Genomic DNA, 23,073 nt, shown 5'->3' on the forward strand with positions numbered 1-23,073 from the left:
TGGCCATCAAACCAAGAGGCACCTGCAGCCTCCACTGAGCAAGGATGCCATTATTAAGACTGTTTGCATGCAGGTGGGGCCAGTTTGCAAAAGAATGGCTTCTAAAATGTGTCAGTTGGTTGAGCGCCATTGCTTTGTTTGCAATGCAATTTCTCTGTTCAGTTTAGAGGGATTTTGGGTCCAAGCACATTTGAATGTGCTTTGAAATTAATGGTATGCAAATGTGTTGCCGTTGTCAGATGAGAATATTCTTTGTGGAAACAGGTCCTTGTAAATTTTGACCACTAGATGTGATAAGGGGATATAGTGAACTGTAGTTTATTGCAGTTTATACATTTGCCAAGATTTAGACATTTAAACAACCTAAAAAAAAAAATTTTAGAACATTGGGAAGAAGAAGTTTTCTCATTACATAAAAATGCAGACACCATTGTATTTTGCTTTAAAATTATTATAGCAAAATTTAATTTGGAAGGTTGTGCCAAAACAACAAGCAGAAGATAGACTCCCTTCACTGTTACACCAGGCATGCAAGACCTGTGGCGGTGGAGTCATTGTCCTTTGTGATTTCTTTGCTTTGGTACTGTTTGTCCTCACTATGTAAACATTGTTTTGATCTTGCCTCTGTTATTACATCCAATGTGCGTACACTTTATTCTAAATCAATGAATCACCCCTGGCCTGGCTGACTGTCGCAGCTTCTTAATTCGCTCTCACTTTCCATTCCATTTGCCTGTTATTTGCTATATCAGTTTTATTTCACTCAAGGTTAAAAGGTTGGAGTCCTGCTCAGAATCTGAGCATCCAGTCTTTAGTGGGTGATAGCTGTGGGGAAACCAGCCTCAATTTCCTCTCTCGTTTTGGTAAAGGAGAATCATGTAACCTGGCTGGTTGTACATCGAGATGTTGCACAACACAATGCCCAGTCATGCAATTAGTTCTTCATCACCATCCGCTTCATTGCCAACATCTTTTGCACGGGCAGCTCACACCACACATTTAGGTGTTGGAGCGACTTACACAACTTACATTTGTAGCGCAGGATCCATATTGAGGTCTTCACAACATTATTTGCGCTGAAGGAATGCAGCTTAGGGACCTCACTCAGGAATGCACCGGCAGTTTCTCAGCTTGTGCTGTTTTCCATCATTCCAGTGTTTGTTTTATGAGTCCCAGTTTTCAGCTCTTGCCTGGTCAGATGTTTGCATACTTCATTGATTTTCGCTCAGTGATGAACATTGAGCCATGAAAAATAAATCATGGTTGCAAATTGTCTGATCAGCTTTGTTTAGCTGTTTGCACTTCCCCTGCGTTTTCTTTTTACTCATGGTCAGCTAATCATAGTTTGCACTTGAAGCTAGGAAAACAGAGACACCCAAAGATTTAACTGCCATGCAGACACTCAGATGAAATTTATCAATGATGAAAATATTGCTCGCCTCTCCTGCTCTGTTTTACATATTCCAGTCCTCTTATTAGACATTTTTCTGTCTTCATGATGCATTTGAGTTTGTACTATAAGATCTTTTAGTGGGTTGCCATGGTCAGAAGTGGTAAATAAGTTACCAACATAAATGATATTAAAAAGAGACCCCCCACTTAGACAAACACAGACAGATGTAAAATGCTGTATTATTCAAGAGCATGTACTGTATTAACAGGATATACATTGCGAACCAGGACTCTGTACTAAGTAATCTAATGGTGTCAACAGGTCTTTTCCCTTCTCCATAGCACGGTAGAAGGCAGTGGGATGACATTTAACAGGTATAAAATCCAGAGTCTAGGTGAAGAAAAGATATTCACATAGAGCAGATTAGTGTGGATTATAGGGACACCAGGAGGAGCGTCAAAGGTTGCCAGAGTACTGTGACCCTGCGCCGGGGGGGGGGGGGTCATAATCACACTATGTCCTCCCGGTGAAAGCCACATCACCCGAGGGGCAGAGAAGTCCAAGCATCAATGACTTTCCCCCCACATGCTGTTACTTATTCTACTTATTCTGAGCCAGTTGCTATGACAACCATGCTGCTCAGTTCACCGCAAAGTAGGAAGAGCCAGTGGCCACATTGAGTTTGTTAGGAAAGATTGACCTGCCCTTGAGAAGGGACCTGCCCGAAATCCTAAGTACACCTGCAGAGACCACTCGGAGACATACACATACACACACATGCAGACAACATATGCACCGCACTCTCACACACAAAGAACCGCAATCACAGACATTACATGCATATACACATGCTAGTACAAACACATACACACTCACAGATACAATATAGACAGAGTAGTCCTTGGGATATTCCAGGGGAGTCATTGCTGAGACAGGGCTGGTGTGATGGTAGGAGAGACAGGGCTGGTGGAAGATAAAAAGCAGATGAATAGCAAGATAGGTAACAAGCCTCAGTCAGCTCAGGTGTGTTTATATTCAAACCCCCTCCATTTCCTTAATCCATCAGTGCTATCTTTTTTTCAGGTAGGGAACTCCCTGAGTTATCAGTCAGTCTTTCTGTGTCCAGCGGTTTGCTGCGTAAACTACCTTCCTAAATGTTGCATGTCATGCTGTGGGGTGAGGCAGGCAGGGGAAGTCCAGCAGTAGAGGTCAAAGGACCAAACAGATTTTGTGGAACGCAGTCACTCGAAAGGGAGCACAGACGACCTTCTGAGTGTGTCTGCGGATGACGGAGAGGGAAAACGGCCAGGCTGCTCAGCCACTCGCTACCGGGTTTGTGACCGCCAAGAGCCAGATGGTCACGCCAGCATGTCCAGGCGAGAGATTGTGGAGCAGCTGCCCGCCATATCAGTCTCTTTTAGTAAGAACGCATTCATCTAGTTTCAGTGTTCTGGCTCCCTGTCAATATAGGAGAAAAGATTAAGAACCAATTACAGGACTTTCACAGTTCCTGTGTTTTTTATCTGTGCCATGTTCCGTACACATCAAGTTTCTAAAAATCCTTATTAGTTTTTCAGTTGTATATTTTGGTCTCCACCCCCTTATCTCCTGCTACCTCAAACACATACACACACACAAACATGCTCACACACACACATGCACATGCACGCACACGCATACACGCATATGCCTTGCACTAGTGAAACACATTTATCTCACTCTCCAGAAAATTTCACATTGGCCAAGCAATTGGGCCGCTGCTGGTTTTATTAGACATTTAACATTCAGGGCTACAGTCTCATCTCAGCCTTGTTATTATCCTTATATATGCCCTTAAATTTATCCCATTTCCTATTGTTAATGGTTCCACAAGTTGATTGAATTACGATAAAAACAAAGATTCAAAGTTGTGCACAAATCGGCCGTTTCCTAACTGCACCCCCAGCAAATCTGTGCTCCTGTCTGTCCTGGTTCTTTTCTGTAGCCCTGTCCAAAAACCCTGATTGTTTTCTTTCAATACGCCTCATTTATTAATAAGTCAAATATCATTTGGTCAGATGTTGATGTGCATTGTTGATTTTTAAAAAATGATTGGTATAGGTGGAGGAGTGACAAATAAATAATGTTTGCTGATTTGCGTCTTGACATTATTTAGCCTTTCACACTTCACCAGTGTTCATTTTCATTACTCAGATCGTTGTGTTTATCTGTTGTTAATCAAACAATCATTCCGTATTTAATGTACAGAGTTCTTCTCCAGAAAGGTATTCCAGGACTCTGTATAGGTAAAAAAGAATTAGCAAAGCCCAAACACATGGCACACATCAATCATTCACAGCTTATAAAACATAAAGCATAAATAAATGACTTCAGTGTTTTTAAAACACTGCAGCCTGTTTGTATGAGCTGTTTAAATCATGCCATCAATTACACTACCAATGCAATGTAGCACAGGCATTTTCAGGACCTAGTCAGAGTCCTTTCTTCAATATTATTTTGGCACAAACAGTTTTAAAGCAGCCTTACATTTAATGCGACATTTCTTCATTTTCTCTGGTGGGTTTTTCTCAAATTAAATGTCCAAGACCTCTAGTGTAAATAACATGGATAACTGCAAGCGTTAGAGTTGGCAGCAACACAAAAACCAGCCACTACACTGGATTATATGAGATATGAAGAGTGCACACACTCTTGACCCCATGCTCACAGTGCTGATCAACATGAAGTACACACTCAACAGTCAGTATTGCAATGAATACAAAAAGCAAAGCCAAAAGCATAAGAAACATCAATAGTGCCACTACACTGTATTACATTGTGATTAATATGTACCAATATAATCATTGTACGTACAGTTGGAATTCAAGCTGACAGGAACAGTTATCAAAGTCTGATGCCACAAAAATACAAATTTTAAATTATGTAATATTACATGATTTTTTCCTAACCCAGACTACGCTTGTTCACAGCGTTTGCATCTGCCTGGGCTTTAACAAGAGTCCGTTATTCTCTGTCCATGAAGGAGAAATTTATACCCATCCTAATATGCCCTGATAGAATTAACGAATTAATAAATTATTAAATATATAAATATGTTGGCTGCAAAGGAATAAAATTGCATCTGCATAAGGTCAATGTGAAAATAAAACAGGCTGGGGACATTGAGTTCATTTCTGGAATTGCCCAGCACAGCTGCAACAGATGTGGCTGAGTGGGGCGGGGTGGTCATTCCTGCAAACATTTCTTCGGACAGGGAGTGCCCAAATGTGGGCAGAGAGCCAGAGAGAGAGAGAAAGAGACTGAGAAACAGAAAGGGTGATTGTGTGCTGTTTTTCTCCTTCACACTGATAGTTGCACAGCCCGGCCTGCTGGTTGCACTCACATGTGGCCATGAATGCAAATATGCATGCAGGGGTTTCTGCTAGAGTCTCCAGTGATGTTAACCTCACTCTAGCATTTCACATATTATGTGACTTCAACCATTCTTTTTAGAGAAAGCATAAAATGATCCATTTAATGGCAGGATTTAGATATTCATGATAGACTTTATGGCCAGAGACTGCATTATGTATAAATGGTTACATTTAACAGGCATGCTTGTACTGAGAGTCTTACAATGCTTGCTGTATGTTTTTTTTCTTACATTCCATATGTATAGCTTGATATTCAGCACTGCCCCCATTTGGGACTCAAACCTGCGAGCTCTGAGATACAAGTCAGCGCACTAGACTACTGCATAAAGATAAACGGAATGTGAGCTCAGGCACTGGCTCTGATAGGGCAGATTTATGGCTGCTTGAAGCAGCTGACAGTGTCAGATTTTGCTTTCTCACACTGAAATCCCTGGGGATTTAGCCAGGCAGAATGAAGCCTGCGAACAGACTGGAGCCCCTAGTGCTCTTCCAAAACGATCCCGCGGGAGGAGCAATTAAAAACCAATAATGAACATTCACAGTTGAATCTTGGATGTGTCCCAGTGCGCAGGTATGAGATACAGTGTAAGACACTGAGACCCGCCGGTTCCACGGGTTACAACCGGCACACACCCCCTTAAATGTTGGGCTGTGCGCTTCCCCCTGTTTGTACTTGCCTTTCTCTCGTCTCTATTTTTTATTTTCCTCTCTCACTTTGTCTCTCTCCCTTTTGATCAGCTATATTGCTTCTTTCTCACAGTCTCTCTCTCTCTCTCTCTCTCTCTCTCCCCCTCTCAAGTTCAATCAGGGCTTTTGAAAAGGAGTCACAGCCTTCAGCCACCCCCCACCAAACCTCCAGAACAGTAAATGATATGGCCCCTCAGCAGGCAAACACATCCCCCAGCAGGACACATGGTACAGGAATAACGCAGTCAGGTGCGCAGTGCTACACCTTCAGCACTTCCTGCCTAAATAGACACGGGCCAACGGGCTGTTTTCCTCACACCTCCTCTGAGCTCTGGCTACTGAAAGAGTTTATCAAGAGGGAAAGAGAGACAAAGTGAGTGAGGAAAATAAAAGATAGAGAAAGGCGAAAAAGCCTAGCCTAACATTTAAGGTGGTGTCTGTCGGTTGTAACCAGTGGACCCAGCTGGTCTCAGTGTCCGCACAGCTGGAGTGATTTAACAGCAGGCTGTTCTGATCTTGGCCCACACAAGGTATTTGGCACGGTCAGCCGCAGATTAATCGATTCAATTTGGCTATTAGTTGCTGCAGAGGGAGCAGGATCCGGGAGGATCAACCAGCTTGCACTTCAAGCAGAGCTAATGTTATGTGACAAACTGGAGGTTTGACGTACAGATGACGCAGTCAATCATTAGTGGAATCACTGCGGAGGCCTGCCCTGGCCTGCAAGTATCTCAGCTGGTTTTCTGAGCCAGTGATTCCATGGTGAAATTTTTCCTGTAATAAAAAACATGATTTTTGTTTGCACAAGTTACGTCCTTAATCCTTGCTCGTTCCAAACATCAGCCAGTGCCATTAACATCTGTCAGCAACACACCACTCAAATGAAACAACACACTCTCATAGACTGGCCGTTGTTCAATTATCCTCTTGGAGATCTACTCTATTTGGCTACAGGCGGGAGTGGCTAAACAGGTTGTGATGATAATTGCTGGTCTTGTGCATCAGGCTTGTACGTTGCCACAGCCAAACCAAAGTGGCTCACGGGGGTGGAGCTTGCCCTGGTTCCCGTGCCATGAAGCAGATTGATGTGCAAACTCTGGACAAGGCCCCAGTCTGTCACAGAGACTTTACCCACAATCCACCTGTTTAAATGCCAAGCCACAAGCTGAGAGAAACAGAGGGCAGCTGATGTCACTACTGAAAGCAAAATCAACAACATCACCATAATTTTTTAACATATCAGCGTCATATTTATAATAATAATAATAGTAATAATAATAATAATGTAAAATAAGTTTAAAATGTCAAAGGCATTTCACCCTGTTCAGCGATCTTCGCGATCATCCTGTTGTTGTGAAGCGCTTGTGTCAGTTTCCGCCAGTAAGTCCAGTGCACTCCTTCACAGCCCCGCCGCTTTCTCATCTGTCTGCATTCAGTGACATTAAGACAATTATCGCCCTAAGTACACACTGAGAACGCTTAATTGCATATTGATCATTAGGCCTTTCAATAATCTTCATTGTAATATGCATATCATTTTCAAATTGCTTAACCTAATTTTTGTTCATTATTGATGACTGTCTAGCCTATTCATGGCTTTATTCCATCTCTTCACTTACCTTCATTTATCTGTCAATGCAGGGCCTTCACAGTATTGCTATTATCTTATTAAATTTCCTTTCTGCTGGGCTCCAGCACTGATCTGGGGTTTGATTAGATTGAACCAGGCGATGGTTTGGCTTCTCAGGGCCAGAGCAGGCTGAAGTAGTTCATCTCTGGGAAGTACCAAAGCCCTCTAATCACTGGAGCCAAGTGGGAGGCGGAAGTGTTCAAGTTAAGGAGGCTCTCTCATTTTCACCAGAATACTCTGAGGCGGTGCATCTAGAACCAGATAGTGAGCCATAACTTGAGATTTGCTTTTGAACTTTCAAGTTAATTCATAATTACTTCATTGTTTCATGCATTTACTTAGCATGTGAATGTTTCAGGTAAAGCACAATTGCAATTTTAGCTGCACAGCAAATACATTTCAACAACATGCAAATCCACTCTGGAATGGTAATCGGCTGCCTTCACCCAGGGGCGACATAGCTCAGGAGGTAAGACCGATGTCATGCATCAGTTGCTTCAAACTCGACTCTGCGTGTAGAAGTGTCTTGAGCAAGACACCTAACCCCTAACTGCTCTGCTGAGAGAAAATCAATTGTAACACTTTGGATAAGCCTATTGAATGCAGTCATTACCATTTACCATTACCCATGCTGTTATCTTTAGCCTGACTGTCCTCACACTATGAGCATTCATAAAACCACTGATAACATCCATCCCACTTTCATCTACCATCCCATCTCCATCTTCCCACTGGCCTGTGGTTGATGCCAGAACCCAGGGAATTCCTGGCTGGAGAGGGGGAACAATGCAAGTGAAATAGCTGGGTGATTAATTCATTTGATTAATTAGGTTGTTTTGTAGGTTAGCATGATCAATCGATGTGAGTCCACCGAATGGTTGTAGCGGTCTCTAGGTACCCCATTTGTCTCTGTCAGCAGTCCCCATGGCTGAGCGCAGGGAGTTCTGTGCAGTGCTCTGGGGTCATGGCTGAGCGCAGGGAGTTCTATGCAGTGCTCTGGGGTCATGGCTGAGCGCAGGGTATTTTATGCAGTGCTCTGGGCTTATGGCTGAGCACAGGGTATTTTATGTAGTACCCCCCTGTTACAAAGGTCTCCAGGGCTATCACAACTATCCCCCTGTCAAATGGCAGCTTAGAATTAATTGAAACTTTTCAGATTTGAAAAAAAAATGTTAAACTGAATTATTGAAGAAAAAAAAAAGGTGTGACAAAGACTGCAGGAAGAGTTAAGCCCTCATCAGTAATGAAAGCAAGTGGTTGAAAGCACTGCAGGCACTGCAGAGCATACGAAATACAGCTCAACTACTATGTCAGTCTTTTTTCTTTGCCCTGCTTCTTTCTCTTTTAAATATATGTCTTCAAACACGTCACTTTGAGACACTGCTGTGGGCGGGGGGAGGGGTGGGCATCAGAATTTCTCCTTGAGAACTTTGTCTGCCATTTTACATGATGAACTTGTTTTTCCACTGTGCCAAGTAAATAAACGGTCACCGTCCTACTAAATAGGGTCAAATGAATAATGTAGTTATTTTGGAAGTCTGTTGGGTCTGTTACATGCCTAATTAGATTGCCATTATAAAATATTCACTTTTCACACCACTACGGGGGACACTGCAGGGGTCATCTGTGATGATAATTAATAGAAATGTCACATGCCTACTCTCTGCCATTCCACTGTGGCACTTGCCAGCAATGTTTCTTAACATCTATATTTGAGTAAAATACACTTCAGCATTCTCTGAGCTGCCTTCATTGAATTCCTAGCACTTATTAAGATTACTGAGCTCGTTATCTGGCATATATTTTAAACAATCCCAAGGAATTATAAAAATGTAAATGCCTGTTACTTGGTTGTTTTAGGGAGACATCAGCAGTTCGGACAGAGGAGGAATGAGGAGTTAGATGGGAAAGAAACGAGTCTGGATAAACGAGTGACTCGAGAGTGTAATAAAGTAGTGCCCTGAGGCAAAGATGAAGCAGAGGCATAGGCGACCTTCAGGATGTACACTGCCGCACACTGGAGATAAAAGGTGGGGGAAGACTGTAAAAGATCTTCAAGAACATCTTCAGGAAAGAGACTGAATGATCCTTTAATATAAGTATAATTTCACAAATATAGCAAATATTCTTATGCGTATTAACATGTTTAACTGAAAAATGAAAAAAGAAAACAGTCGGTTTACTGTATATGCGGTAGTTTTTTGGTTGATTTGTTTCTCAACCAGCAAGATTACTGAAATGGTGTTTCTCTTCTCTGATTAAAATGTTGTTTCTCTGTTATGCAGTATATTTCTATTACTTGTTATTTTGCAGAGAGAAGTTCCACTTCAGAGCTGGCAGGTCCATCTGTAGATGCTGAATTGTATTCTCAATGCACCAGTGAACATATGTTTCACCTTTTCACCAGGGAAGCCAAATTAGTTACTCCCGTTTTTGGAATGCGTAATATCTGAAATTGTGGGAACCCTAAAGTAGGCATGAAAATTTTAAACTGCAGACATTGCATCCTTGATGGCCCATCACAATTGTCATTAGCAGTGGAGAGTCATCATCATCATCACATAGTCAGGTAGGTCCCAAACTTAGTGAGACCAGGACTGGCTCAGTGACAAAGTATAAAATCTGTGAGGTAAGAAGGCTTCTATTCTCAGATCTGTTGGGCCACATTAGGTCCTGACTTTGTATTGCCTCGTGGAGCTCTACCAAATTGTGAATGCAGACACTGTACGTAACCGCATATGAACTGTGATGGAACAGCGATTCTGTGTTCCCTCAACTTATTTTCATCCAAAGTATTAGTAATGCAAATTAACTCAATTAATGTGTATGAGCATGGCTGAAATTAAGCTGTGCCCACAATTTTCAGAAGGGACTTTGTGAAGGAGAAGCTTTTACAGCAGAGAGGGGGAGGACTTAACTTGCTGGAAAATGTGTGTGTGTGTGTGTGTGTGTGTACGTGTGTCCGTGTGTGTATGTGTATGCGGGGGTGTGTTTGTTCAAATTTTATTGGGTTTTATTTCATTTGCAGCAATCCGGCACACTAACATTATTCAGCTGTGGTATGAACTGACCGATTAGTATGCATAGTATGTCTTGCAGGCAACTAATAGATTACTTGATTAGAATGTTCCCAGGTGAAGATAATTTTGATCCTATTTAAAATCAGCTGTGCTAGCTGGGGGGGGGGGGGGGCGTTCTGCAGTCTGGGAATGAATTTGAGGCCTTTGGGCAGGCGAATGATGTCCCTCATTCCTGGGACAAACAGCCCTCCTTCTTGGGGCAACCAGTCGTACTTCAAGAGGCAAACAGCCCTGTTCCTGTAAACAAATCTCCTCCACTGTTTGCCTCTTGAGTGAGGTTCCCAGCTGCTGTGCGAGACAGTAGCTCTCCAACCTAGGATGGCTCTTTTTAGGGTCAACCCTGATCGAACAGGGAATCAGGGTGTCTCAAAATGCAACTCCCCTTCTGCATGCCCCCACATCCCCCCTCCCCCACCCCTTATGTTTACCTCCATCCATGAATGAGAAGGGTCACTCTTGCTGACACCTCAGTCTCTCATCTCCACAGGTGCCGGAGCTGAGGACGTGACAGATTGCACGGACCTGATGCCACCGGCTTCAACTAATCGGGCTTCCTCCACACTGCTGCCCAGAATCCCCCTCTTTCCCCAAGCCCCTCCCTCCCGATAGCCTCCACCACAGCCCCCAGCAACTCCATTTCACTAACGGAGCCTGTGATTGGTGTAACGGAGGCTTGCGATTGGTGGACTTGCTCAGGGAGACTGACCGAGTGAAGAAGAGAAGAGATCTCCTTACGACTCGTGGCCCAAAAATCACCTGTGAGTACTGAGAACTGCTCAGCATTTTAAATCTCCTTTAAGATTCCCTGTGTGGGGGCCTTTTGCTGGGGCTGACTACAAAGTGACACAGGACATGCAGCCTATCGTACCTGTCTTTTATTGGTCTCATATCCTGCTCTCCAGTAACAGGGAATGAAATGTACCACTTTTCCCCGGAGGGTTCAAATTTCAAGTGATGTAATTGAGTCGATGGTGGTATTTTTCCGTCATTCAATTCAAAACTGGGGCTTTTAGGTGTATGGTTTAGATTCAAAACAAATTTGTCAGAATGTATTTCAGCGAGTTCAAATTTGAAAAAGTTGAAGGGAAAAAATAATACTAGCATTTATCATAAGCCAAAGTTAAGTAGAAATATTGACTGGCTTCTGTGCTGAAAATTAGATTTCAGTTTAAGATGGATAGCATATAGCTGCATTTAATGTACCAGTAAATATTCGGCTTTACCTGCTGCTGTCACTCTAAATGAATTGCATATAAACTCATATAGGCTATTTGTTACAGTTTATTCTGACATAAAAATGGAAAGATTTGTGACTGAAAATGCAAATGAAAAATAAACAGGAATTTCACACGCTGGTTTTTCTTCACCTCTCCTGACCCGTGCTGTTGATATTTGTGGAGAATATGTGAAATGCTTGCAGAGCAACTGTGTCAGCCTCCCAGGTGTGAGCACCGTTGATCTGTACCGCATGTGGATTGGCCATAGCTTCCTCACACAACAGCGCAAGCAGCTGCATGCGCATGTAATTTAAAAAGCCAAAATTCCCGCGGCTTCCCCTGTCCGGTTCGGGACACGTGCCGTTTTCTTTATATTCTGCAGAAGATCAGCTGGGGTGAGCTTTGTTTGCTCTGGAAGAAGTGGCACAAACAGGCACCCTTTGTGTTTGTGGTGAAGAGCTGGGGAGAGGGTGCGATGTTGTGAGGATTCGAGGGGCTAACAGCATCCTCAGTCTTAGTTCACACGAGGCCACAGCCCCCCCCCCCCACCATCCAAAGAAAGAGATGGGAAGCACAGCAGGATTTGGAATCCAACAGGGGCAAAATGATCTGGCTGATCCCCTTACTTCAAGCATCTGTGCGCCTGGGGCAGGATATTATTAGTTCCAGACCCCCCCAGGAGTGGGGGATGCTGGGATATGGGATGTGGTGAAGTGGGAGGGGAGGGGTGAGCAGATGGTGCTGATGGGAGAGCTGGATAAATGCACTTCAGAAGAACATTAAAGGGGGGCACAGCGAAGGGTCCAAGCCGCTGAAGATTGCCTGTGGGCGTCGGACAGTCTAGCGGGAAAGGGGGAAAATATTGTGTTTCTGTCGCAGGGAAAGCAGCAGGCAGAAGGGAGGCACTCGGCAGGCCTCTTTTCATCAAGGTGCAGACAGAGTGCATGTGCAGCGTGTTTGTGCTGCGACACAGTGCTCATATGCAGCGTGTTTGTAACAGTGCTCACGCAGCGAGTGCTCACAGCAGTGTTTGCTGTGCTGCGACACAGTGTCAATGCAGCGTGTTTGTGCTGCGACACAGTGTTCACATGCAGCGTGTTTGTGCTGCGACACAGTGTTCACATGCAGCGTGTTTGTGCTGCGACACAGTGCTCATACGCAGCGTGTTTGTGCTGCGACACAGTGCTCATACGCAGCGTGTTTGTGCTGCGACACAGTGCTCATATGCAGCGTGTTTGTGCTGCGACACAGTGCTCATACGCAGCGTGTTTGTGCTGCGACACAGTGCTCATATGCAGCGTGTTTGTGCTGCGACACAGTGCTCACATGCATCGTGTTTGTGCTGCGACACAGTGCTCATATGCAGCGTGTTTGTTCTGCGACACAGTGTTCACATGCAGCGTGTTTGTGCTGCTCAGGGTGGAATAACAGGTTGGCACCACTATGGCATACCACTAGCCCATCTTGCCCTGCCATTTTCAAAATGCCACCTTTCTTCAGGACAACAAGGCACAGATGCAGCAGGTGTATCGCAAACAGGCTTGAGACTGTGTGACTGTGTTTCTGCCAGTTAGAGGTGCCAGTGGTGGGGAGGGGTTTCAAGGTGAGAAACAGATTAGACCACCTGTGCAAAATTAATCTGATGACCTGATTATTTTGTCAGTTACTGTACATTGATTTAGATTAATCTGAATGAACCATAAGAATATTCCAAAATAACCATACCAGCCCATTTTTGCAGATGGCGAAGGACAGAATGGTGTCTGGTTTGGTCCATGTTTGTTATGTTTAATTTTGTATACATTATTTAGTTTTCCAGCATTTCGTAGCCATGATAGCAATGCTGGACTGTAATAGCAACAGCGAGGTGAATTCTGGGGTGAGTGGGCTTAACGTTCAAAAGGGAACAAACATATATTAAATCTTAAGAAATGTAAAATGTTTAAAAGAGAAAAAGATGCAATCTGTTTACTGAATGCACTTCTCTGTCATGTTCAGTGGCACACAGGAAAGAGCAGAGAAAGATTCCCCGCTGGCTGGTATTTTCACTCCAATTTTGGGAGCGGATTCTGTGCTTCCCTTCGCGTTTTGACTTTGAATTGATTCTTAAATTGGCACAGGAGGCTGAGAAATGCCAATAATTCCGGCTCTCGCCGCCTGTAAAACGCATTATGTTACATTCTCATTTCCAAAATTGCTCAAGGTTGCATTCCACTTTCAATTCACTCCTCCCATCAATCACAGTGTATGCACTTTCATAAGTTTTGTCCTTTTTGAGGGCTCAACGGCAAAGACCAGACAAATTAATCTGAGCAGCGAGCCATTCAAATCACAGAAATCCTCGCTAAGCAAATTCAAATGAGCTCGCTCTCTCTCACACGCTCTGCCTTTCGAGGGCTGTCTCGCGCACGCTTGCCAGTTCCAAAAGCATCAGGAAATGAGAGCGGTGCTGAATTGTACGAAAGAAAACGGCCTTTGTAATCACCACGGAAACTCAGAAACCCATCCCCTCAGTGAGATGAGGGAGGGAGCGGAGAGAGAGACAGTGAGTGAGTGAGTGAGCGAGTGAGTGAAAGGGTGAGAGGGAGAGGAACAGGTTTAGGAGGGCCCTTGACCAACAAGTAGCCCTGCTTATTAATTATCGCTCTCCACCTTAATGTGTTCCGTCAGGCAGAAACACCACAGCTGTCGGCTGTGCCCTTGACAGCTCCCCTTTCGCTCCCATGCAAATGTAAAGCAGTAAATAAGACTAACACCCCCTTCTGCATGCACAGGCCTGGATCTGAACCACAGCTCCCTCAGTCCACAAACGCACACACACACACACTCATGCACATACACTCACAAACGCACACACACACACACACCCACACACACACTCATGCACATACACTCACAAACGCACACACACACACACATACTCATGCACATATACTCACACATACACACACACACATATACACCACACTCATTCATGCATGCAGACACACACACACACACGCACACACATGCACACACACAGGGGTGCTGTTGGGGGTGGGGGGTTTAGGATGATTCCAAGGGCTCAGACTGACAGGGACCCTCAAAAATATCAGAACATAGGATTTTCTAGTTTGGTGTGGCCCAAAGTGAGATCTTTTCATGGGGTCCAAAATCTCACCCCATCTCACACGCACACACACACACACACACATACACATAAGAACATATACACATACACTATTAAAATAATTCACTGCCTCTTCTCAACAAAAAAATAAATAAAACAACAATTTGTATTGAAATTTCTGTGTAATTTTTATTTGGTACTGTTAAGTAAATTTGCTGTGAGCTTATCATTGTTAGACTAACACAGCTAGTTTAAGTGTATCCAATAGGGTTTTCCTCCATATTTCAATGCTCAATTATGTTTAACTAACTTAAATATTCATTAACTTTACATATTAATTTAGATATTAAGCATACTATTTGTTAGAATTAATCTGATTCAACTAGTAATCCTTTTTCATGTCTGATCAAATCTTTAGCAAGGTATTGCTGCAGTATTTTGTATACATTACCCTTCTCCAATAAATCAAGAAAAGACGCAATGTTTTTTACATGATTTCACATTTTTATTTTTAATTGGTCAACTTTCCTGAAAAGGACAGAAAAAACATGAGATCTCAGATCTGGTGCATCGAGCTGGTACATGCATATTTAACACTGCTGTACAGACCTGCTACATACACAAGTCAGATCAAACCTTAATGAAGGCTCAAAGAAGCAGTCTGTGATCTGCCTTTTAGATTTCATTCACTTAAAATTTGTATATGCATATAAAATTGCTTTTAAAAACACGGTGCTCCATGTTTATTTATATCTCCCAGTCAGGCCGTTATATGAAATAAAGGTCTAACTGACCAGGGGCAGTGCGGATAGGTCGCGTCTAATCAGGGCTTCTAGGTACTTTCCCTTTCATAACGCCCCTATCATGAACTACAGTTCAGATCAATTCTGGGAATTTCTCTGCTTGTTTTGATTCTGTGGCTGTGTGTCGAGGAGACATCTATTAATAGTTTGCTAGACGCTTCTTCATTTAAATGAAGGGACAGATCTTTCATCCTGTCAGACTGAGCTTCCTCGTTTGTAAGGTCCTCATGGATTCTCTGTCTCCGGGCAGAAAACACCAAAATATCTGTGTGTGCATGTGCGTGCGTGCGTGCGTGCGTGCGTGCGTGCATGCGTGTGTGCGTATGTGCGTGCGTGTGTGTGTGTGAGTGTGTATATGCACATTTGCGCTGGTACAGATTTCTGGTGTGTGGTCATAGTCAGTAATTCAAATACTTAATAGTTTTACATTTTTGTACTGCATAATGTATGATGTAACAATTTATGCGTGCACAGTAATTACACTATACCTTCATAAAAGGCTCCCCCAAAACTACCCCAGGTTTAAATGAATTTGTGAAAAAAAAGTCTCAATGTCACTGCATGAAATATCTCTCTTTTTTGTTTACTCTCTTTTTATTCATGACAGTGAGGAGCCCCAGGGAGGATTTGAATTCAAAGCAAACTGTGACTGCACACCACAGCACAGCCACTTCAATTAAAAAAGAAACAGAGTCAGGAGGTCAGGTGGTTTCAGGTTTGAATCCCAGGAAGGGTTTTGCTGCAATGCAGTGGGCCCCGTCTGTGGCAAAAATCCAACTTTGTAGGTTGTTTTAGGATTAAGGTTAGGGAAAAAATTTGGCTGTGTGGGTTGGGTTAGGGTAAAAATCCAGCTGTGTGGGTTGGGTTAGGGTACAAAATCCAGCTGTGTGGGCTGGGTTTTGATTAGGGTTGGGAAAAATTCCAGTTGTGTGGGTTGATAATGTGCAGGGATTTGAGCCAGGTAGTTTGTTTGGTAGAGAGCAGGTGAAGACAGGACACAGGTGGTTACCTGTGCAGAGGAGGAGTAGGTTGCAGAGGCAGCGAGAGCATCCTGTCAGGAGCAGGTCTGAAGCTGCTGACTACCTCAGGCAGACCACTCTGAAGCACCAAACATGTATTCAAATGTATTCTTACTCTTAGGGATATGCGTACATGTACACACACACACAAACACGCACACATACGTACACACACACACACAGCTTGATCTGAATCCTTTTTAACAGGTGAAGGACTAACAAGTGAATGCGGTAAGGCGCTATATCACCTGCTACATCATATCGAAGGCATGCTGCAGCTTCACTAGCTCAGTAAATGCTGCATGCACACGACCGCTCTGGAAAATATCCGTACAAAAAGCACGCCCCGTAAGCAAATAAAAGAATCGCATCACTATTTTAGTTGAGTTTAAATCTCATCAAATCTCCAGCATCAGCACATTATTCAGTTTTGGACAGGGAGAGCCGCACGAGGAGCCAAAGATTTGCAGAAATCAATCCGTGCAATTCAATTTAGAGAGCTGAGACAGGAGAGGGGGGAGTGGGGTTAGTTCAATATGGAAGCAGATGAGGCCCTCTATGTTCAAATAAGGGTATGGCTTCTACAAAACAGATAGGGTGAAGGATTGGTGGTACTATGACGAATAGTGGCTCAACTAGGCTGACAGCGTAGCAAAAATTGAAACAAAGAACTCATGTTTTAGAAATGCTTACTTTAAAGACATAGAAGAATTCTTGTACAGCATTGGGGTACATTGAAAATGACAACAAAAATCAAATATTTCCACAAGCTAGAAACAACAACTTTTTTGTCCAAAGACTGAATATGTGAACTGGGAACAGATGATCCGTGGAGTTTTACCACAAAGAGTTTTTTAAAAAACTGTTTATAAGAACCATACAAGCGTTTTTTTTTTGTTCTATTATCAATAGCACTTCTGAAATGAAAGGATTGTTGCTGCCTAAGAGCTCCTAGTTGGCTCCTAGTGTGACAAAAGCACAATTCCATGGCAAAGGCACACACTCACTGTCACTGAACTCTGACCGTGGCCCTGTCCACTGTGGTCTGCCTCTTCAAGCAATAGCACCACACCCCCTCCCCTCAACTGATGAGGCCCACGCAGCTCCCCTGCAGTCCTGTCTGTAAGCAGTACGATCCTTCAGCATGGTACCACACAGACCAGCCGGTTAACTGCGGAGAGGGAGGAAGTGGAGATCGGCTAGCTCTGATCACAGAGCTGACCCCCATATCAGCTTGATGAAATAATCGCACAAATGCCTGAATCCTTTAAGTCCTTTAATGTTTTCCACAGAACTGGCGAGTGTGAATATTTTACCAAGGTACAATTCTCAAACCCATTAGTACGTCAGCTAATGAAAAACATTTTACAAGCAATATACAAATTGATTTTCTGCATAGTATCCACAGATGTGCAAACATTTTCTGTTATCACAAATGTGCAGGGTAATTTTAACTTACAAAAATGAATGAATGAGGGTTTTAATATTATGGATATTGTTGATAGAATATTATGGTAAGATATAGTTTGTGTTATTCACAAAAATGGGATATGAACATGCATATGAATAGGAAGCATAAGCCTTATAGTCTCTGTAATCCATAATAAACTATGACTAGTCTCAGTAGAAGAGAAAACAAATATTGTAAAACTGTAAAAAAAAAGAAAAAAGGATTTTACGCTGTGGAAGATGCAGGCCGCCGATGTATTGCATTCAAGTTTCTCGAAGCTCAATGGGGAATAAAGCGGCTCTGCGTCGAGCAATCAGAGAGGGGAAAGGTCAGCTGATGCGTAGTTTATGAGCGCGGTATTGAAGCGGCTCGGAGCCCGGCGTTCGCGCGGTTTAGCGCTGCCGCTGATTACAGAGACGCGCCTTCCTCACGCCTGCAGCCGCCTGCAACCTCATTAAAATGAAATACGCCAGCTGCACGGCAAAATTTACAGCGCGGCGACTTAATTGGAGCCATTTTCGAGTGTAATGCCGACTCCCCAAAGGTGCTCATTAGCTCTCCACACCCCTCCACCCCCCTCACCACCCCACCCTCAGAACACCTGAAGGTTTGGTCCCTGGCCAGAGTTGGGCCTGTGTTGTCGACACAGCTCTCTGCCCTGTGCTGTGCACAGTCAGATCCCTGGGCCCACGCCGTCAGGTTGCCTGTGAAAAAAGGGCCTGATGTATCCTTGGAGCTGCTGGCTGCCGGCAAAAAAAGAACACAGAAAATAAGGTTGTAAGGTCCAAAGACCAGGGTATATTCCTGCCTCTCGTCCAATGCACGCTGGCATAGGCTCCAGCACCCTCCACGACCCTGCCCAGGATAAGCGGGCATAGATAATAGATGGATGGACCAACATATAATCGGCATAATAACAGTACTGCAATAATAAGGATGTATAAGCATAAAATGGGTGTCGTATGTAATATTATTTTGCATAAAACTGTGATTATGTGAATAGTAAAATGCCTCAGCAGTGGAGGTCATTGCAGGCTATGTCCCCTGCATGGTCCCAGCGGTGCAGGTGACGCATCGTATTATCAGCAAACGCAGAGATACTGCTGCATCAACATGCTCCTCTGCGCGTCACTCTTGTCTCTCCTCTTTTAAAAGACTCCTGTTCCCCCGCGGTTCTTTGAATGTGACCCAGTGCGCTCGAGCGAAGCCATCCGTGCCGCAGAAAGACGCACGGGCAGAATATGAGAACAGATCACAGTGGCTCCAGGAGTCAGGCTTCGGGAGGAGTTTGGGGTGGGGGCTGAGGGGGGACGATAAGTCAGTCGACGCCACCCAAGTCAGAGTTGCGCAAAACCCCTCTCCCTCCCCATCCCTTCAGAACCGGAAAACAAGCTTCCAGTCCAGCCCTCAGTCACCACATTTTAACACCTGACCTTCGCTTCAGTTAGCGCTGGATTAAGGAGGTGCACACATGCAAGAGCCTTGGAAATGTCAGGATTTTAAGTTTTCAGAGGTTTCCTCATCGCAAACACTGACACGAGCAGAGTAAAGCCCGACTGGCACAGGTTTAATGATGAGAATGACGGGTCTGCAGGGTGGATTCACATTTGCAAGGCGGATTCACGCGCTCACGGCTCACGCTCACCCTTCCCTGCTTCTGCGAGGCTGTCACAGCGGTTTCAAAGTCACATGACTGACTGTTATTCCAAAATGCCTTAAGCCCAGGAGAGAGTAGAGGCTACAGGTTAAACCCCAGAGGGATTGTTCATGTTCCCGCTAATGGAAGTCTTTCAAACCACTTTACTTTTTAACAGATAGCGGTGAAAAAATCTTAGATGGCATCTAAATCCCAGCAGTGGCTTTTTAAAGTAAGGCCTGCCAGGGATGGTAGCAGTGCTGCTGTTTCACAAACGCACCTGCCCTGATCACACCACCCTCCCTCCTCACGGGGCCCCCTGGGATCTTAATGCAGTGATGCTCCCAAGGATGTGGTGTCCTATGCTGAATGTCAGGGGCCCTGCAGGGCGATGCACAATTGGCTAAATGTCAACCAGGAAAGCTGGGTACTCAACAGTGACCCCTGGGGTGCCAATTGGGGTGCCTGCAGCCAGCTGACAGGAAGTGCAGTGTTGTGTACTACAGTGGACCGCAGCGTGACAAGTGTCTGCGCCGACTGCAATGACATCAGAGGATGCATTTGCTAGCCCATGCTCTACTGAATCAGAGGAATTTAAATGGCAAGATGGGATGAGAAACCATTAGTAAAGGAAGCCGAATTGGTGTTTGATCAGTTGTTAATTTCAGGCAAAAAAAAAAACAAAAAACAATGTAATCTTCTCTACATCTTTTGATTGCTTTTTGATTGCACTCTGTATGACATAATCAACAGTGACATCATCATCCGTGGAGACCATGTGCTGTAGTCCAGCCTGGTCTGTTGTCTGTGTGGTCCTCCTGTTGCACAGCTTGATAGCTGCTATTGTCACTGCTGCATACAGGGGCTGTAAAACCAAGCTAACAGATGGCATTATCAGTCTGTGTTATTGTTTGTCTGCTTGCTAGATGTGTTTCTGGTATGTAAGGGCAGGTAGCATGAGAGAAAGTGCAGAACATAGGCCATACTTGAAGTATGGCCTGCCCTCATTCCACCACCACCACCCCGCCCCCCTCCCCCCCATGCATTTTATAAGATGCATTTCTGTTTACTTGTTGTTCTTCTGTAATTTGCAGAGTTAGCATCATGAATATACATTTTTTAATATTAGTTCAGCTAAGGCCAAGTATGAAAAACTGAACTATACTTCCTTAGAAACACATTTCTGATGCTTATTGCAACATTAATAAATATTAGTACGCATGATATTTTTAATGAGACTAGGGTTTTTCAGACTGAAAAATTCCACTCGAGGATAGCGTGAACTCTTGCTATGTTATTGACCAAAAGAGGAGGATAGCTATTGTTTGTGAAAGTGATGAGATCAGAGACTGTGTCTCTCTGCAGCTGGGCCATTAAGGTGGTGGTGATTTTCTATACTTAGCATTTAGAAGGAAATGAATAGGCCTCTTAACTAAGCCGCAGCCATTAGCCGGGATTCAGTCACAAGCTAATCGATTCCTGAGGGCTGCCTGTCGGCTGCTGAGGCGAAGCCAATGGGAGAGCATCAAAGAAAAACAACAACAAAAAACAAGCATGTCAGCAGTCCAGCTAATTACATAATTAAAATAATCATGGAGAGGACGTTAATGCTATGTGCATCCATAAAAGCTTTTTTGCCGAGTACTAGCAGAGTCACTGGCTTCTGGGATTTAATTTTCTTTAATGGAGCCCCAGAGCAAGGAGCATTTTCGTTTAGATTCCTATTATTTGTGGTGATGAAAGCGGCAATGAGCACAGTTTTTATGTCAACTCTGTATCACGAGAGTGCGTAAACACAGGGCTATATCATACCATTACTTACATTTGCATTTGTTTATATAGTAAGTCATTATGTGGTAAGAGGTATCAGCACATGAGCGGTTGCATGAATGGCATGAGTGCATATCGCTTAATATAAAGGTGCCTTATTGACAATTATAGATTGTTACATTAGGTCTCTTTGAAGTGCTCTATGTGAGCACTGTATTTGTGGTGATTCATTAATATCGAAACGTAATGTCACACCTCTAAGTCCTAATGACTCATTAATGAGTGGGCCATGGCACAAAGTGAGTGTGCGATATATAATTATATGTAATGTCGCAAAGTGGCGGTTGGGGAGAGCCAAGCAAAGTGGTTGCAGGAAATTTCACAAGTGTTTTCAGGCCCAGGCTCTCTCAGTCCTTGCCTTTGTTCTCACTGCTTCCTACATAGAAATTATATTTAGAAATACATTTGTTTCGCCCCATGACCTCCCCAATCCCTGCAAAGACCCAAACGGGACACAAAAAACACTGCGCCATCCCCCTTCCACTGCAGCCACACACCTACCCACCCCCCACAGCAAAGCCATCTAGCTCCCCTTCTCCCACTGCAATGCTCACCCCCCCACCCCCTCTCCCCTTCCCCAGAGACCCAGAGAGTCTGAGAGGAGACACAGTGCGGCTGCTGCCACCCTCCTTGAGGATCCGCTGGGAACTTCAGATCCACCGGGCCAATGTTTCCACTGGCTTTAATTGCCGTCACATTTCACAACCCTGTGACAGGTTTTAAAGTTCAGCCGTGGCTTTGAGCTTTTTAACAACACTCAAGCCGAGGGAACTTGTCCTTTCCTCCTTCTCTCCCTACCACTTTCTCCCTTTTCTCCCATTTCCTCCTCTTTCCTCCTCTTTTTTCATCCCGCCCCTTCCTCCCGCCACGTTGTTTTCCTCCCTCCAGCACCGTTGCTCCTCCAGCTTTGCGCTGTTCACTTCCAGCGGCTGGAACAAACTAGACGAACGTACAAAGGATGACCTTGAAAAGCCCTGCTGTTGCATTCTGGGTACTTTGCTGTTCTTTGTTTACAGTCCACTCCATGATCAAACTCAAAGTCAGATGTTGTTTTATTTGAGACGTGTGCAGACGGCAGCGAGAGGAGCTGGAGATGTCCTATACTGTGCGTGAGAGTACCGTTTGCAGGTAGCAGCTCTGCAGTTTCAAGCTAAAAAAAATAAATCCAAGCTGCTGCTAATGATTTCCATTGACACAGAGCTTCACATCACAGCTCCCCCCCTCTCCCCTTCTCATATTATGACACACAGGGATTGTGTTTGCAGTTTCCCACTTTGCCGTGTCAAAAATTTTTACGCGCAGGATGCATATGGTTATAGATTTCAGTGTTTTTACCTGGTGTGCTGTATAAGTGGGCTGTAGAATTCTGAGAGTGGAAAGTGCCATTCCATTTGGTCACCTGTATTTAAACCAAATCAAAACAGGTAAATCACCCACTGATCTCACAGTGCACAGGTTCCTCCAGACCAAATTTCTTCATTTATGCTCCTTGATATGTATTCATAACGGGACCAGAGCTCCTGAGAACCCTGCTCTTGTTCAGCAGACCCTGTGTGTTCCATTGGCTCAGCCTCAGCAGGCATGCAGCACCCCTGTTCCCCTGGGACCAATAACAGCCAGACGGCCAGCTACTTCCTCAGAGACATTTTCAGATCATCAGCCTTAATTGTCATTCTGGCCACAGCAAATAGCTGCTGAGTTTTGAACAGATCTGTCGTTTGTTTTTTTGTTTGTTTTGTTTTTGAGAGCGGGGACACCATTGATAAAGCTATAGTCTGTCAGTATTTAGTTGTTTATTATTTAAAT

The 23,073-nt window shown here is 44.1% G+C and overlaps 1 protein-coding gene across 2 annotated transcripts in view; it reads left to right on the forward strand.

Moving 5' to 3' along the window:
- LOC135235582 (galactosylgalactosylxylosylprotein 3-beta-glucuronosyltransferase 1) overlaps nucleotides 1-23,073 on the forward strand; it is a 67,454-nt gene that overhangs the window by 23,873 nt on the left and 20,508 nt on the right. For both annotated transcript variants that reach the window (XM_064301169.1, XM_064301170.1), the window contains exon 2: nucleotides 10,691-10,961. The gene's annotated coding sequence lies outside the window, so the exon portion shown is untranslated. The remainder of the gene's footprint in view (nucleotides 1-10,690; nucleotides 10,962-23,073) is intronic.

This window comes from Anguilla rostrata, chromosome 12, assembly GCF_018555375.3.
Source record: "Anguilla rostrata isolate EN2019 chromosome 12, ASM1855537v3, whole genome shotgun sequence".
NCBI classification, from domain to species: Eukaryota; Metazoa; Chordata; class Actinopteri; order Anguilliformes; family Anguillidae; genus Anguilla; species Anguilla rostrata.